Source organism: Vicia villosa, linkage group LG5 (genome assembly GCF_029867415.1).
Source record: "Vicia villosa cultivar HV-30 ecotype Madison, WI linkage group LG5, Vvil1.0, whole genome shotgun sequence".
NCBI classification, from domain to species: Eukaryota; Viridiplantae; Streptophyta; class Magnoliopsida; order Fabales; family Fabaceae; genus Vicia; species Vicia villosa.
Genome location: NC_081184.1, coordinates 132,542,516 through 132,554,931, shown reverse-complemented (window position 1 = coordinate 132,554,931; position 12,416 = coordinate 132,542,516).

Genomic DNA, 12,416 nt, shown 5'->3' with positions numbered 1-12,416 from the left:
CAGTCATGTCATGCATTCACCGAGGTAATCATCATAAATTAAAACGTTTCATGTTAACACAGCGGAAATTTATAAAAAACGGACTAAGTTTAACATCTTTAAAACTTATCCTTCAAAACATCAAAATATTAACTAGAGTCATAATCATAAACTCTAAACAATCGCGTCCCCAGTGTTACAACTATCAGAGCATGACACCTGACGCTACTAAAACACTGACTCATGAGCTAATCCTCACCGAGTCGAACAGCCGCTATCCTCAATCTGAAAATGACAACATGTAAGGGTGAGTCTCATCATAATTAACAAATGTTATGGGGTTATAAAGTAATAACACATCACAGTTGTATCATTCACCCAATTGTTTCATAAACAGACAATCAAACAAGTCAAATAACAATCAACACTTCATCAACATTTACAACACTGGAATACCTCCAATCATGTTATAAATTATGCATATGTATGAACTGACTCCATGCATGTGGTACCAACATCATCATATGGGAATAACCCATGACCGATCCAACATCATCCAAGATACGGCCCTGCCAGCACAGATTCCACACAATGGGAATCATGCCCTTCACTGATCCAACACACCCTTATGGATACAGTATCGTCAATGAACATGAATGAATGCAACATATACAACATACTTATACCATCATCATCATCATCATCATCAACATCATCATCATTATGCAAGTATGTTCATATATATTCACATCATTCAATCACAATTCTATCATCATCATATAGAAAACATACACGTATTTGCACCAATCATCATACTCAATAAGAATAGCATACATGTATTTTCATCATTCTAAAACCAATCAATCATCATCATATAGATTATTCTATAAGGTTCGTTTAGCTCGAAACGGCGCATCAAACGGACCAACAGTTAAAAAGTTATGCATCTTTGAACTTTTAAAAATATCTCAAAACACCAACAGCACGCGGCGCCATCATCAGTTCGCGGCGCGAACTGAGCGTTCCAAGAATTCCTTGGCTCTCTGCCAAGCTGTTCGCGGCGCAAACATCTGCACGCGGCGCGAAACAAGAAAAAGTTACGCCTTCGCGGCGCGAACACGGGTACGCGGCGCGACCTGTGCGTATCACAAATTCCTGGCATTCTGCCCACCTGTTCGCGGCGCCAACCCTATGCACGCGGCGCGAACCGGCGATTTCAGAAACCCCAACCTGCAGAAAACAGCATTCCATACATTCCAAACTCATCCAATTCATACCAGTACGAACCTAGGGAAATAGAATGCACAAACAACACGAAAAACACCTCATAATACATCAATTACACATCGATTGAGATCATAACAACATAGATATCATGGATTCAATTATAGAATCAAACATCACACAATTGGACTCAATCCCTAAACCTATCATATGACTCAATCGACCCAAATTCTACATCTATTCAGTATTATCAACCCCTAACCCGATAATAGATGATAATTAGACAAGTCCCCCCTTACCTTAGCCAAATTCTTGAATGGGTCTTCTTCCTCTTTGGTCCTCTTTCACGTTCTTCAGCTCCTCCTCTCACAACTTCCTGTTTTTCACGTTCTAACCCTTTCTCCTCTGGTTTTTCCTTATTTTATGAAAACATAAAATGAGAAATGGGCTCCCTCACACATATTACTGATTCCTCCATAAGACCCAACAACCTAACATTTTATTTTTCTTTCCACATAACTCCAATAAAATGCTAATTCAAATTAATTAATTTAAAATTAAATTAAACTAATTAAATTAGAAATTTTGGGATGTTACAACTCTCCCCCACTAAAAGAGTTTTCGTCCTCGAAAACATACCTCAAGCAAAGAGTTCCAGATATGAGTCTTTCATCTGGCTTTCCAACTCCCAAGCTACTCTGACCAAAGCTATTTCCTTGCCACGCAACTGTTTCAGCTTCCGGTCTTCAATCCTCACAGGTAAAGTTTCAACGGTCAAGTTATCTTTCACCTGTACATCATCTACCTGAATCACATGAGATGGATCCGCAACGTACTTCCTCAACTGCGATACATGAAATACGTCATGCAAGTTTGCAAGCATCGGCGGCAAAGCAATACGATAAGCTACTTCTCCCACTTTTTCGGAAACTTGGAATGGTCCAATAAAACGCGGAGTCAACTTCTTCGACTTCAATGCCCGACCAATTCCTTTCATAGGAGTAACTCTCATAAACACATGGTCTCCCTCTTGAAACTCAAGTGTTTTCCTCCTCTTGTCATGATAACTCTTCTGACGACTCTGAGACGTTTTCATCTTCTCTTGAATCATCTTAATCTTCTCCGTAGTTTGTTGTACAATTTCTGGTCCAATTACAGCACTCTCACCGGATTCGTACCAACATAAAGGCGTCCTACACCTCCGACCATACAAAGCCTCAAACGGAGCCATACCGATACTCGAATGAAAACTGTTGTTGTAGGTAAACTCAATCAAAGGCAGATAACTATCCCAAGTACCTCCTTTTTCTAGCACACAAGCACGTAACAAATCTTCTAACGACTGAATCATCCTCTCGGTCTGTCCATCTGTCTGCGGATGATAAGCAGAACTCAATCTCAGCTTAGTACCCAAAGCCTTCTGCAAACCTTCCCAGAACTTCGACGTAAATCTCGGATCTCTGTCTGACACGATACTCGAAGGAATACCATGTAGACTAACTATCTTCTCAATATACAATTGAGCCAGCTTTTCCATCGGATAATCCATCCTCACTGGTATGAAATGTGCAGACTTCGTCAACCTGTCCACCACAACCCAGATAGCTTCACAATTCTTAACAGTTCTCGGCAAACCCGAAACAAAATCCATCGATATGCTATCCTATTTCCACTCAGGAATAAACATCGGTTGCATAAATCCAGATGGCTTCTGATGTTCAACCTTTGACTTCTGACACGTCAAACAAGAGAATACAAATTCAGCAATTTCCTTCTTCATTCCAGGCCACCAAAACAGCTTTTTCAAGTCATGATACATCTTGGTAGCACCAGGATGAATACTTAATCCACTACGGTGTCCTTCTGCTAAAATATTTCTTCGGAGTTCAGCAACATCAGGAACACAAACTCTGTCTCCAAACCTCAGTATACCATTCTCGTCAACTCTGAATTCACTGCCCTTGCCTTGGTTAATCAAAGTCAACTTGTCGACTAATTCGACATCATCCTTCTGACCCTCTCTGATCTCTTCAAGAATACCACTGGTCAGCTTCAGCATTCCCAACTTAACACTAGTAGGAGTACCTTCACATACCAAACTCAAGTCTCTGAATTGTTCAATTAAGTCCAATTCTCTAATCATTAGCATAGACATATGCAAGGTCTTCCTACTCAATGCATCAGCAACAACGTTTGCTCTACCCGGATGGTAATTCAAACCAAAATCATAATCTTTCAAAAATTCTAACCACCTTCTCTGCCTCATATTCAACTCTTTCTGATCAAAGAGATATTTCAGACTCTTGTGGTCACTGAACACCTCGAACCTCGAACCGTACAAATAATGTCGCCACAATTTCAAGACAAAAACTACAGCTGCCAGCTCTAAATCATGAGTCGGATAATTCCTTTCATGCACTTTGAGTTGTCTCGAAGCATATGCGACTACTTGTTGGTTCTGCATCAGTACACCACCTAAACCCATCAACGAAGCATCACAATAAACCACAAATGATTCTGTCAGATTCGGAAAAATCAAAATAGGAGCATTAGTCAACCTCTTCTTCAGCTCTTGGAATCCTTCCTCGCATTTTACATCCCAAATAAAAGCCTGACCCTTTCTGGTTAAATTAGTTAACGGCAATGCTAACTTTGAAAATCCTTCAATGAACTTCCTGTAATAACCCGCAAGACCAAGAAAACTACGAATCTCTGACACTGACTTCGGCGCTTCCCACTGAGATATAGCCTCTATCTTCGTAGGATCGACAGCAATACCACTCTTAGAAATTACATGTCCAAGAAAACTGACCTCTTCTAACCAAAATTCACACTTCGACAGTTTGGCAAAAAGTTGCTTCTCTTTTAACAACGCCAACACAATTCTGAGATGTTCTGCATGTTCTTCCTCACTCTTAGAATATATTAGGATATCATCTATAAACACCACTACGAACTTATCGAGATAAGGATGAAATATCATATTCATGTACTCCATAAATACACCAGGTGCGTTAGTAACTCCAAACGGCATTACCGAATACTCATAATGTCCATACCTTGTTCTGAAAGCGGTCTTCTGAATATCATCGTCTTTCACACGAATCTGGTGATACCTAGACCTCAGATCGATCTTACTAAACACACATGCTCCAACCAGTTGATCCATCAAATCATCAATCCTCGGCAAGGGATACTGATTCTTGATAGTAACCTTGTTCAGTTGTCTGTAATCCACACACAACCTCATTGAACCCTCCTTCTTCTTCACTAGCAACACAGGTGCACCCCACGGAGAAACACTAGGATGAATGAACTTCTTCTCAAGTAATTCTTCCAACTGCTTCTTCAGTTCGGTCAGCTCAGACGGTGACATACGATACGGTGCCATTGACACTGGACTAGTTCCTGGAATCAATTCAATGGAAAACTCTACCTCTCTCTCTCTGGTGGTAATTCATTCACTTCTTCCGGAAAAACTTCTGGAAACTCACATACCACTGGTAGTTCGCTACTTACTACTCTTTCCTTCGAATTTGTTAATGCAAATAACATAAACACTGTTGCACCATCCTTGATAGCTTCATCCACTTGTCTAGCCGTCATCTCCAGATCATCAGAATGAACTTCTCCAGGAAAGATTACTGTCTTCGAAAAATAGTTGATGTGAACACGGTTAAATTCTAACCAGTTCATCCCCAGGATTACATCGAGTTGTTTCAATGGAAGGCACACTAAGTCCATTCCGAATTCCCTACCAAAAATGTCAACCGGACAATTCAAGCATGCGGACGAAGTAGTTACTGAACCCGACGCCGGAGTATCAATAACCATGCTTCCATTTATTTCAGATATTTCCAAATTCAACCTCTTAGCTCAATCCAAAGAAATAAAAGAATGAGTTGCTCCAGTATCAATAATCGCAACTAAAGGTGTGCCATGAATAAAACACGTACCTTTAATTAATCTATCCTCCGGAGTGGTTTCTTGTAACATCCTATTTTTATTAGATTTAATTAATTAGGATTATTTGATAATTGATAATTGTTTATGTGTTTTATTTAATTATTGTTTGCGTAATAATTATTTGATTTTGTGGTAATTTGTTATTTAGCTAATTAATAAATGGTAGGATTTTATTTGAAATTAGTTAAATGGGCTTAGTTGAGTGAAAAAGAGTATTAGGTGGGTTAAGCCCAATGAGATAATGAGAGTTAGAAGAGAATTCTATGAGTTAACCTAAATTAGATAGAAAGATAGAAAGAAAAAGTAGAGAAGAGAAAAGAGGCAAAAGAGTAGAAGAGAGAAGAGGAGAGGATTGTAGATTCTTGAAGTTAGAAGGAGAAATTCAAGAGGTAAGGGTTTGAATACAAGTTCTTGTAGAATCTATGATTGGGTAATGTTGTATGTGTTAAAACATGAGATTTCACTTTGAGCATTTTCATAATCCATGAGATTTGTGTTGTTTGATGTTGTTTATGATTGGAATGGGTAGAAATAACATGTCATTCATGATTCTTTACTTGATTCTATGGGTGGTTTTGATTTATAACATGTTGGATGAAAAGAATGTGAAAACCTAACTTTGGGATTTGGGTGAAATTCATGAATTTGCATGATTAATGAAACTTTGATGAATCTAAGGATACATATGGGTTATGTGTATGTTATGTATGTGAAATTCGTGTGCAAATAATGAGCTGAACTGTGAATTGAGTGATGAAATGACAAGAGGGAACTGTGCTGAGTTTAAGCAGAAAATTCACTTCTACGCTGTGTTCGCGACGCCAACGAGAGGTGGCGGCGCGAACTGGATGAATTCTGAAATGATTTGGTTCTGCCTTGTACTTCGCGGCGCGCATATGTGGATGCGGCGCGAACTGAATGCATTTTTGAAATACCTTGTTTCTGTCTGTTACTTCGCGGCGCGACCAAAGGTTGGCGGCGCGAACTATGTTCAAAAACATTTTCTTGTTTGTTTAAGACTTGATTTGCATACCTATTACTTCTATATGTTCAAAATGTGTTATTAATTGATTAAATAACATGTGTGAGGTGTAATTGAATGTATTATGTAATGGAATGCTAAATGATAATTGTGTTGAGATTGGATTGAATTGCATGTTGTGTAATGTTGTGCAAGGTTGGAAAGATGTGATTGTGTAGTTTAAGAGATAGAGAGATCGTCTTAAATGCATGAGTCTTGTTTTGTTGCACACGTACACAAGCATGAGTCTTTGAAAGTGGCAATGTTGGGTAATCTCGCGAAGGTTATTTACTTGTCCCAAACCTAACGAGTACGGGGTTTGAAAGCTTAACGAGTATGGGGCTTTGAGGTGGTTATCTAGTCTAGAGAGAATGACAATCGGCATGACCGGAAATGATAACGGAGGGATCCACATGCATATCGCATAGAGTCACACTTGAGTCGCACGTGTCGGTGTGAAATGTTGTTATGTGTGATTATGTGGTATGAATGTGTGGATGTGAATTTGATTGATATGCATATATGTGGAATGATGAATCATTTGATAGGAATTAGAAAATGTGATGAGAATGAGATACACGTGATTGATACATATTTGATGTGAAATGTGAAATATATACGTATGAGTGATATATGTGTATATATGTAAATTGGCAATAAATGAGGTTGTGAATTAATTGTGATAATTAATTAAGTTGAACATGTTAACTTTATATTGGAGATAAATACATGTTTTGTGAAGAGTGATGAATTCTTGAAATGTATCCTTACTTATGTTGCATTTCCCACTATTATATTTTCTATTTAGAATTTGAATTCTCACCCTTCTGTTTGAATGTTATCCTTCGTTGATAACGTGCAGGTTCCGACGAGTAGTAGCTTGTCCGAGGATTTAGCCGAGGAGCTCCTGAGTTTGTTAGTGGATTAGGTAGCGAGTCATATGCTCTGATCATGTAACACTTGGGGGGAATTTATTTAGACTTATGCTTATGTTTGGATATTGCTATTCTCTATGTTTTGTTGGATATTCGGATGTATTTGTTTGAGATCCCAGACATGTTGTTTAAGGCTATGTGGCCAAGATTGTGGATTTAAATGTTAATTCGATATTGGTAGATGAATATAGTATGGGATATATTCATTGAAATTTTAATAGCAATTCTATTGTTTTCCGCAAGCGTTTATGCATAATGTATGAAAGCATGAGATTTACATTGTGTTACGAATATGATCTTTGCATATTAAGAATGTTGGATGTTTGCTTTAGGTTTTCATTGTGATGAAAATAACATGTGACTCCCTTTTCCTTATGCATGATTACTCTGTGTGATTGTATGATATATTTGGGGTTAGAAAAGGGGTGTTACATTTCTGATCCAGACAAAGCAAAGACCTTTCCTCCAGCTTGGTTCTTCTTCGGTTTAGGACACTGTGGGCTAATGTGACCCTCTTCACCACAATTGTAACAAGTCACAATCTTCTTCTTACAATCAGCGGCAACATGACCCACTTCTTCACACTTGAAGCACTTCTTCTGATTCAGCTTGCACTCATTCCTACGGTGCCCAACCTCACCACAATTATAGCACCTGACAAAAGCACTGGAGTCTCCCCCACTAGGCTTCTTCCAACCACCAGTCTTTGGATTACCTCTACCATATGGCTTACCCTTATCCATAGGCTTCTTCCCTTTTCTGTCAACTAACTCGCGAGAGTGAGATGACTTCAGCTTGAGATTATCTTCCTCGAAGATCCTACTACAGTCCACCAAGTCTACAAATCTCCGGATTCTTTGGTATCTGATACCCTGCTTAATCTCATCACGGAGACCGTTCTCGAACTTGATGCATTTCGAGAATTCACTAGCTTCATCGTTGTTGTAGTGAACGTAGTACTTTGCCAACTCAACGAACTTCGAAGCATACTCTGGTACTGTCATGCTTCCTTGAACCAGTTCCAGAAATTCAATTTCCTTTCGACCTCTTACGTCTTCAGGAAAGTACCTTCTCAAAAATTCCCTCTTGAACACAGCCCAAGAAATAGCCACACCATCAGCTTCCAGTTCAGTCCTGGTAGTCATCCACCAGTCGTCAGCTTCTTCAGACAACATGTGAGTACCATATCTCACCTTCAGATCCTCAGCACAATCGATGACTCTGAAGATTCTCTCGACCTCCTTAAGCCACTTCTGAGCACCTTCAGGATCATGCGTACCCTTGAACAATGGAGGATTGTTCCTCTGAAAACTGTTCAGCTGCCTGTCAGCACCAATCGCAGCACCATTGGCATTTCCTCCCAGCACACCAGCAATCATGCCCAGGGCCTCAGCGACAGCATCATCGTTTCTTCCTCCTCTTCCAGCCATTGTTCTGCTTAAATCACAACCAATTTAATCAGAACAGAAGTATCGACAGTTAAGTCTTACTAGTCGCATACACAGGAAAGCAAAACTGACACTAAGACTCTGGTCATAACGACCGACTATGCTCTGATACCACTATTGTAACACCCCTTACTAACCCCGCGGCAATTTTAAAACAATTATTCAGAGTACATGAAATAAGGGTGCCACAATTCATAATAAATAAACATCATTCAGTCATGTCATGCATTCACTGAGGTAATCATCATAAATTAAAACGTTTCATGTTAACATAGCGGAAATTTATAAAAAACGGACTAAGTTTAACATCTTTAAAACTTATCCTTTAAAACATCAAAACATTAACTAGAGTCATAATCATAAACTCTAAACAATCGCGTCCCCAGTGTTACAACTATCAGAGCATGACACCTGACGCTACTAAAACACTGACTCATGAGCTAATCCTCACCGAGTCGAACAGCCGCTATCCTCAATCTGAAAATGACAACATGTAAGGGTGAGTCTCATCATAATTAACAAATGTTATGAGGTTATAAAGTAATAACACATCACAGTTGTATCATTCACCCAATTGTTTCATAAACAGACAATCAAACAAGTCAAATAACAATCAACACTTCATCAACATTTACAACACTGGAATACCTCCAATCATGTTATAAATTATGCATATGTATGAACTGACTCCATGCATGTGGTACCAACATCATCATATGGGAATAACCCATGACCGATCCAACATCTACGGCCCTGCCAGCACAGATTCCACACAATGGGAATCACGCCCTTCACTGATCCAACACACCCTTATGGATACAGTATCGTCAATGAACATGAATGAATGCAACATATACAACATACTTATACAATCATCATCATCATCATCAACATCATCATTATTATGCAAGTATGTTCATATATATTCACATCATTCAATCACAATTCTATCATCATCATATAGAAAACATACACGTATTTGCACCAATCATCATACTCAATAAGAATAGCATACATGTATTTTCATCATTCTAAAACCAATCAATCATCATCATATAGATTATTCTATAAGGTTCGTTTAGCTCGAAACGGCGCATCAAACGGACCAACAGTTAAAAAGTTATGCATCTTTGAACTTTTAAAAATATCTCAAAACACCAACAGCACGCGGCGCCATCATCAGTTCGCGGCGCGAACTGAGCTTTCCAAGAATTCCTTGGCTCTCTGCCAAGCTGTTCGCGGCGCAAACATCTGCACGCGGCGCGAAACGAGAAAAAGTTACGCCTTCGCGGCGCGAACACGGGTACGCGGCGCGACCTGTGCGTATCACAAATTCCTGGCATTCTGCCCACCTATTCGCGGCGCCAACCCTATGCACGCGGCGCGAACCGGCGATTTCAGAAACCCCAACCTGCAGAAAACAACATTCCATACATTCCAAACTCATCCAATTCATACCAGTACGAACCTAGGGAAATAGAATGCACAAACAACACGAAAAACACCTCATAATACATCAATTACACATCAATTGAGATCATAACAACATAGATATCATGGATTCAATTATAGGATCAAACATCACACAATTGGACTCAATCCCTAAACCTATCATATGACTCAATCGACCCGAATTCTACATCTATTCAGTATTATCAACCCCTAACCCGATAATAGATGATAATTAGACAAGTCCCCCTTACCTTAGCCAAATTCTTGAATGGGTCTTCTTCCTCTTTGGTCCTCTTTCACGTTCTTCAGCTCCTCCTCTCACAACTTCCTGTTTTTCACGTTCTAACCCTTTCTCCTCTTGTTTTTCCTTATTTTATGAAAACATAAAATTAGAAATGGGCTCCCTCACACTTACACCCCAATATTACTGATTCCGCCATAAGGCCCAACAACCTAACCTTTTATTTTTCTTTCCACATAACTCCAATAAAATGCTAATTCAAATTAATTAATTTAAAATTAAATTAAACTAATTAAATTAGAAATTTTGGGATGTTACATGAAACACACATAACATACTTAAAACATCCCCGAATCACGATGAACAACTCATCTCAACACCACATCACCGAATAAGTATGTACATGTTTTCAACATAATTCAAATAGTCATACATTCATCACAATCATAATAATAATCACAACCAATTCATCATCACATCAATTACATTGTCACACACCTTTCATATGCACACAATGTTCAATTCTCATCAAGTAATTAAATCGGGTTTTAAAGAAATAAAGTCGGTCACTGCCCATATTCATCATTCATCATATAAAACATTTAATTACTTGCACAATGCCCAAAATGGCACTAAGAAAAGATTCACGGATCAAAATATACGCTATTTCAAAGTTTTAGAAAAATTCTCGTTCAGCAAGGTTCGCTCAGCGACACAAGGCAGAAGCGAATTCCTTCAGACCTCCGCTCAGCGGACCTCTAGCGACGTTAGACAGAAGCTAACCAGGTCGGGTCCTCTGCTCAGCGGACCTGCGATTTTACCAAATCTCAGGTCTGCGACAGACCTGCGATTTCACACCCTTTTCACCCAAAAACGATTCCAGACATCATATACATGCATACAAACATCATACATTCAATCATACACCACAAAACATTATTTAAACTCATTATTAACCAAATAGTTCACACAATTTTCATCAATTCAATCCAAATTATAACACCCTAACCTAACAATCCCAATGTCTAATTGAACCAAACCATACATCAATCTACCTATCCCTTAAGACCATATAAGAGATACTAAAAGGAAGAGTCCCCCTTACCTCGATTCACGGTTGGATCCTATTTCTCTTCGCGTTCTCTCTACGTATTCCTCCATGTTCTTCATGCCCTAGCTCTCTCCTTCTGCCTCTTCTCAAAACTTTGATCCTACATAATGAATCCCTCTTTCCTCTTTTCTCTTTTTACCCCTAGGACCCCTAATATGGTCTTCCCATATTGCCCTCACTTACTCTTCACAAATGACCACTCTTACCCTTAATATCTCTAACACTAGTATTATTTTATTTTACTAATTAAAATAATTTCACTTATTATTATAATTATTCTAAAATACGCCAAAATTCATCGATACACATAAGCCTCACGCAAACCACCACGACATCAGATGAATCACCAAGACATCACTTAAGTCATCATAATCTCAAACATCACAGATCATCAAAAACCATAATAAGGACTCAACATATCATCACATTTTCAATACTTCACAATGACTCATAGATTCACGCTAAAATAATTAAATAAATAATTAGTCTAGAATTTGGGGTGTTACAAACATCACCAACACCAATTACCTTAGATACACCATCATTACTCATCTTCAACATTCAAAAATCACCAGAAGTACTTCTTCCTTGGTATAACATGCAATGTAGCACCACTGTCAACTGTACACATCTTCTTGTCTGATACGAGATTAAAAAACTCATGATCGCGAAGAATAACAAGATCATCACTATAAACAATACTAACACGATTATCATTATGATCTTCATAATCTCTTTTCTTGCCTTTGTTATCCATTTTCTACAAATTATAATACTTCTGCATGTATCATATTTTGTTACAATAATGACACACCATTCTTGTATCCTGGTTAGTACTTGCTTCTCTTATTCTCTTTACCATCCTTTGGTTCTTTTTTCATACTTCTCCCCTAATTTCAGTGACAAGTACCTCAGATTGAGATGAAGAACCATGTGTCTTCCTTCTCATCTCCTCATTAAGAATACCACGCTTAGCCATTTCCAAAGAAAAATACCTCTAGGAGAAGAACTCAACATCAAAGACCTTATATGTTAATCT